Raw genomic sequence first — 7,052 nt, 5'->3', positions numbered from 1 at the left:
ATATCCGTGGGAGATCCGACGGATATCCTGATTGCCGGCGGACCTAGATAGGACATAGCGGACCTGAAAAGGATATCCGTAGGATATCCGGTGTTGTTAGGGTTGTTTACCACTTCCATGGAACCCTTGTTTTGGTATGTAATGAGCATGAATCTTAGCCTTGAGCAGGCCAGAAAGCATTTTAAATGTTAATTTTCATTCTTTGTGACTTCATTTTCCACATTTGGTATTTATAAATTATTAGACATTCCTATCCTAAGGCCTTAGTCAAGAATTTTGCTTGTAAACAGTGTTCCTAATCTCAGTATTGTTACCATGGAGCCACCGATGCATAGCTGTAGCAGAACTACAAGTGCTAAAGCCCGTATGACACTTGCCAATTTATTGGCCAATATATCGCCGCGCAATATTGGTTAAAATATTGGGCTTTAGGCATCGTATGACACGTACCAATATTTACACCAATATTGGCCGTTATAGTGTTCTAATACCCCACTAGAGAACGCCACATAACACAAAATGACAAAAGAGCATCTCAAGACGCAGATTGATTGCCAATGAGCTACAGAATGGGAGGTGGCATAATAATTGTAAATTTAATAACTATTTCGAGGGGCTGCAAAGATATTCTCGAATTGCGCGAAATTTCATTCGGGTGAGTTCCTTGAATGATGAGAGATAGGAAATATTGTGATCTCATAGGTGAGCCAAGATAACGTAGCGGCTCGTTTTGGCTGGAATATGTTCATCGAATAAACAGAGATTGTGTCATCAATTGGGACTTTCACCCGAAACTTTAGCGCTCAAATCATGAAAAATAGTTTAATAATTGTAATTTAAACAAAATATAGACGCAATCGAGGAGAATCACGACGTTTTTATTCATTAAATATCTGAAATGTTATTTCCGAATTACCCACTTTAGACAGTTGATGTTTGTGAATTTATATTCTCTCAAAGTACACATTAATTATTTGAGCTATTCCATGGATTGCTATGCTTCTAAAGTTTTTATATATGATATTAAATTTCCGAGGTGAAATGTTTTGCAACGAGCTTCTAGATTTGGCCACTAGGAGTCGACAAGACTGAGTTCTGATTGGAGATTGGCCTCGAGAAAATAGAACCCGTTCTAAAATCTAGATTGGCCAAGAAATTGTGCCCAATATTGTGAAACGGAGATTGGGCTAGAAATTGGTGTGTGTCAGTGGGTCCACAATCCAATATCCAATGGATTGGCCAATAAATTGGCAAGTGTCATACGGGCTAAGTGTAAGATGTACACGCAAAAATTAAGGATGATTGCTAACATTTAAATACATACATTGCAGGGGCTGTACAAAGGAACCCACTTTTCAAGGATGCCTCAGAAAAGGAAATAGAGTTGGCCATAAAGAACTGGCTAAGACATGCCCCAGAGAGATGTAATGGGAAGAAGAAAAGGTAAGTTTTTTCTTAATCTACTAACTACCATATCTTTTCATATGAACTTGGGCTTTCTTATATCAGCAGCCAGCAATGTGGCTCATGATGTGTGCATGGTGTGATATCAGTTTAATTTTCTCATTTTTTCAAATGATTCGAAATTTTTTAAATACATCGTGCACATTATTTATTAAGATAAAAGGTGCTTGACAATGTTACGTTGTAACAAAACAGTGGTCGGTCATAATAACTTACTGTTTGGAAATAACCAATTTTTGCCAGAGCATGTATGAAGTATTATTCAAATATTATATATTTAAATACTTGGGATAAAAGGTTACAAATTAGAAATGATCAATTGCCTAAATTAATAATTAGACTGTGGAAAGCAGGAAGCTGAAACCCAGAAGGCCTTGTTTGTTCAACTTGTGGCCTGATGCCATTGAGGCGTGCTGATGACATATTATAATTATGGTGGCTCAAAGAGGGTTAAGCTGTTGCATTAACTTGTATCTATGAAAGCAATAAATATCTAATGTACATAGAATCAAATATTTTGTAACAGTTAATGAATGAATGACTCAAGATTGTAACGCGATGCCATATTTTGCCTACGGATTAGGATTTCCCATGAGGCCTACGATGCAAATTGCATTTGCAGTTTCGATTCAAAAAAGTACATAATAGGAGGATTAATTCCAAAAAAGGGGAGGGCGGATGATTTTTCAATTGCCACATTTTTCTAGCGCCGCAACAACTTACAATCTGAACATGCTAAAAATACTCCATTTGATGTATAAATACTCACCGCGTAAAATATACCTTTGGATATTTCTTTTTTCGGCCCCTGGCAGAAGGGATTCATATCCCGACTGCAAGAATTTATGCAATGAGTAAACCCGGGCCTAGTACCAGCAATATTTGTTTTACTTTTCAGAACCTCAACTAAAAGTAAAACGAGTCACGCTTAAAACAAAACTTTCCTCAAATGACAATGCGTCTTGTTATTGGAGGTCTTAATACTATATTTTGGTGAAAAAAACAGACAATAGGTCTCTGAACACCTATTTAGGTAAAGACGTTTCTGAAAAGTAGGTGTAATTATTAAGCTAAAAGTTATAACAATATGGCTGTAAAGTCATCTATTTTTTTATTACGAGCATTTAAAATACGTCTTACAAGCCATCAAGGAAAAACGTAATTCGCACCGCTGCCATCTTGAATGACGTCAGCTCATGCAATAGTGTTGTTCAAGGGGACTCCATTACAGGAGTCTCCAGAAGGGCCAATGGGTAGCCTTTCACCTGTTGCCGTTTGGCGCGCATTTTATTCGATCGCCAACATTGGCCGTAGAGCGGCGCCACTAGGCATTGATATCTGTGTCAGAGTAATTTTCGTCATTAAGCTTAATGGAAGTAGGGCGACGCGCTCCGTCTTTAATCGGATTTTTGCAGTAATTTTTGTAGTGAGAGTCGTAGATTCAGTTTTATTCGGCTTTAGCAATGAGGCTTGACCGGCGTTGCTGTGTCCCTGGGTGGAAAGGAGGCTACTATTGCCAAAAGAGACGTAGTAAGGAGCTGGGCGTACGCAACGAAAGCCTCTTCCAAGCAAGGGTAAGTAAATTACCTATTTTTGGTAGATTTTGATGAAATTATTAAAAATTGAAACTATTATTTATTACCGGACTCAAGGTTAATTCCATGAGTCCAACAAGTGATTGTACCGTGAAGCTTTGGATAGAAATGCAATGTAGCGGCGTGTTTTGGTAGCTGTGTGTGGATGCCGGCACGATTACAATGTTCCTTTATGAATATGCTTTCAAAGACCAGGAGAATGCAAAGAAATTGGTTTTATCTTTTAAAAAAGCTGTGATTATAGTATAATACTGCTCATTATTAGGAATTATCATGTAGAAACTCACGAGGTCTAGATTCTGGCATTCGTAATATGCTAATGGCGTCGTTGGTTGTCTTGCATTGTGGCAGGATTACTATTAATTTGCGCGTGAGCTTTGGAGTTATGTACTTGTGTTATTTAATCGGAGCTGTTATTGGATGAATTTTTTTCAGAATGTTGCCCAAATGCAGAAATGGTGGCGGGTGATACCTAGTGAACAGGGAGTTATCGGAACGAGATGTTGGCTTTTAGGACCACTTTCCAGAGGGATCAATTGAGCGGTGTACCGACATTAAACTTTAAGACGGTTCCATCGTCAAGTGGCCGGGGTCCAGTGCGAAAAAACAGTGGTGATAAATAAAAGCAGCGCTCTCCTAAAAGTTAAGGTGAAGTCCTCGTTTGTCGCTGATTTGTGGTTTTCCGCCTATGGGGCCTATTACGTAACTTTTACTCGGAGCTAGAGCTATCTGTAACTCCGCCCGGATTTGTTTTGATTTGTTGCTCCAACCCTATTACGTACCGGCAGGAGTTACGAGAAGTCTCCGAAAGAATGCGGAGCTACAGTGGCTATGAAAAATTCGGAAAGCAAATCTCCAGAAATGAGTCAACCAATAGGAGCTTAGGTATCCGATAGTAAATGTTTCTGAGCAGACGGGTTTAACGTGAATTTCGGAATGGAGTCCCAAACTTGTATTTCGTAAGTTAACGTGAAATAATTAATATAAACCACATTGTTGAAATGTTTATACTTTAAAGCTTATTCATATACAGTTATATGTCATCCATTGTATACAGTCATTCATTTATCGTCGAATGCAAACCTATTCTCTGCCCATGTTTATATTATGGCAATGAATACAATTTTAGATACCGGCAAAGGTCAGAGAAAATGAGCAGGAAGCAGTATGTGGTGCTCACTAATGTTATGAGTGACCACAGAAGCTTTGCCCTTGGCGTATTCCAAGGAATAAACGGGGAGGCAACAATGAATAAAATGTGGGGTGATAAACCTTAATATTTCATAGACAATTAACAAAAATGTGCTAGTGAGATTGACAGATGCCAACACAGAACGGAGATATAATTGCACACACACCGACACATTTTTTTAATACCAATAATGAAAATAAAAATGAGATAACTCCAGCCCGATTTCCTTCGCTTCTCTACTGTCATTTGTTGATTTCTGCCGACGGAATATGAAGGATTTGGCAATGGATCAACCAATAAACATATAATGGGGAAGGATAATGAGGGTGTTTACGGAGTATGTAAGAAGAAGGAGGCATCTGACATTAGAAAGGAGACGAATAAGGGGTTCCCACAATCCGATCGAATTAGTAAACATTTTTCAATATCTCTGCCGGTCTCTGGGACCCACACTACACGCAGTAAGGAAGGAAGCGCGGAATATCTCAGACGCAGAATAAGAAGATTCAACATTTCACACGCCCATAGTGGTATCATGAAAATTCTTTAATAATATTTATCTGTTTTTCCACGTTTAGTCAAGATATTCTGCGTTTCCTTAGTGTGGGTCCCAGAGATCGGCAGAGATATTGAAAAATGTCTTTCGACACTCTGAAAAACATTCGAATATGGTCTTCATATAATTCGATCGGATAGTGGGAACCCCTTATTCGTCTCATTTCTAATGTCAGATGCCTCCTTCTTCTTTCATACTCCGCAAACACCCTCATCATCCTTCCCCAAATATGTTTATTGGTCCATCCATTGCCAAATCCTTCAGATTCCGACCTTCCGACGGCAGAAATCAAAAATGACAGTGGAGAAGCGAACGAAATCGGGCTGGAGTTACCATAAGGACGGGTCAGAAGCCTGCGTTATTCCAGCCCCGAGATAGCTCCAGTTCGCAACTCCTATCGGAGTTATTTTGACTACTGTAATCGCAAATTGAGCTATGGCAGCCATCATAACTCTTATAGCTCCATAGCTCCGGAGTTATGACTTACGTAATAAGCCCCTATGAAGTGTGCTTAATGCAATATATACATGTAGTGTCTGTGCAATCGCAAGCTGTGCTTTGAGTCGATATATTTTTATGGGATTTTTTCAGGTGTTATTCTATGGAAGAGAGATGTCTATTCCTGGACTCAAAATTCTTAACCTCGCTGTTTCTCGTCTCATTGATGATGTGAATGAGTAACAGATATGTGCTTGTCTGTCTGTTCAAGCCGTCAATGGTGAAAGGTAATCATATTACTGTATTTGTTTACTGTAGTGTAGTAATTAAGTGAGCAGTTTCAAAAATACTCTTTCACTTTTGATGAATTTAATGCTGTTGGAGTGTCATAATTCTGGTCTACATTTGTTATGCTACACCCACTGATTCTTCTGGTGTACCATGCAGTCGACGTTGGATTTACTAATGTGGCGTCATTTGTCCTATTCCTTTCTTGCCTCTTATATCCTTTTAAATCATGTTAGTAAATGTTCATGAAGTAATGGAGCTGGTGAAGAAATTAATTTCGTATTGTAATAGAAGAAATATAATCTATTGTAGATTATGTTTCTTCCCTTCTAATGTCAAATTTACTTTTACGTGGGAGGATGAAGGCAATACTCAGTAGCCTGTTGATGGGTGGGGCGAAGTTACTTGATTTTGTTTGCCTTAAGTGCGTGAAATGTGATGCACATGATATGGTAATTGGCTTTATAATATTTCACGAATTTTTCCCAACATTTCCAACAAATTTCAGCAATCAATATCATGACTTAGGCCTGGTCTACAATGGGGTATAAGCTGTTAGTCATTTTTGTCTCCATTCACAGACTTAACCATAAGAGGGAAACAGTTAAAATTTGAGTGCCTGTATTATGTCTGACTCTGAATGCTTGTGTTTTCATAGTGCTTTTTTTCATGATACAGAAGTTTGCGTGACGTGTGAACCTCATGAATGTCGCGAGAGTAATGCTTGAAGAAGCCGTAAACACACTGCGTTCGTGGAAATAGTGGCCTAAAGTTTAACGACATGGCGACTCTGGTCATTTTTTTGTCTCAAAAATAATCATTTCATTGAAATGAAACTTCTTAAGATGAAATGTTTACACTTCTGAAAGAGACAGTAATCACGGCAATTATCGTGGATGTTTTAATTTGTGGACTTACCATCATATAATCCTTTACTTATTACTGGTTTTTAGTTTCCGAATGTAAATTGTGAAATAAATGAACAAATGTGCTATAGTTATAGCTGTTTTCTTGCCCTCTGAAGGGAGGAAATTCGGGTTTCTCTCCGTTTCTTTTAGAATTAACATTCAGATTTCGTTGGAACAGCATTTTTTAAAGCAGAGGTCTCGCTTTGGTCCACCTATGTTCCTGATAAATGTTTAAGTCAGTTTTGTACTATGAAAAATGGTAAACTATTGTCATCAAAATGAAAGAGTAACTCAGAGATGGGGATTTTTACATGAAAATATCCGTAAGTTCACTTATATTTACATCAGAGTTACACGTACAGTCACTTTCAAAAGTTTTAGGGCAAAGTTTGTTGCACCATTTCTGCTTCTCAAGGATTTTTGGTAACCCATACTCCTTTCGTAGTTATCTGCTGCACTCTGCTGACATTCCGCTTGTGATTATATGCATGCACACAAAGGTACAAATTATTTTATACCTACTGCAAATTTATCATTCCGCTTCTTTTAATGTAAGGTGTAATGATTATTTCGTGAGCATTAACTGCATACTTGTACCGGTTTTTACCTTA

General features: G+C 38.2%; 1 long non-coding RNA gene across 1 annotated transcript; it reads left to right on the top strand.

The window, feature by feature from the left end:
• Positions 1–2,941: 2,941 nt before the first annotated feature.
• LOC124172873 lies at positions 2,942–5,514 on the top strand. Its single transcript, XR_006868307.1, has 3 exons — positions 2,942–3,038; positions 3,495–3,707; positions 5,399–5,514. It is a non-coding gene; the product is annotated as an uncharacterized LOC124172873 (long non-coding RNA).
• The last annotated feature ends 1,538 nt before the right edge of the window (positions 5,515–7,052 follow it).

The sequence above is a fragment of the Ischnura elegans genome, assembly GCF_921293095.1.
Source record: "Ischnura elegans chromosome 13 unlocalized genomic scaffold, ioIscEleg1.1 SUPER_13_unloc_3, whole genome shotgun sequence".
In the NCBI taxonomy this organism is placed as follows: Eukaryota; Metazoa; Arthropoda; class Insecta; order Odonata; family Coenagrionidae; genus Ischnura; species Ischnura elegans.
The sequence above is the reverse complement of the archived record's forward strand: the minus strand, read 5'-3'. Positions and strand labels throughout refer to the sequence as shown.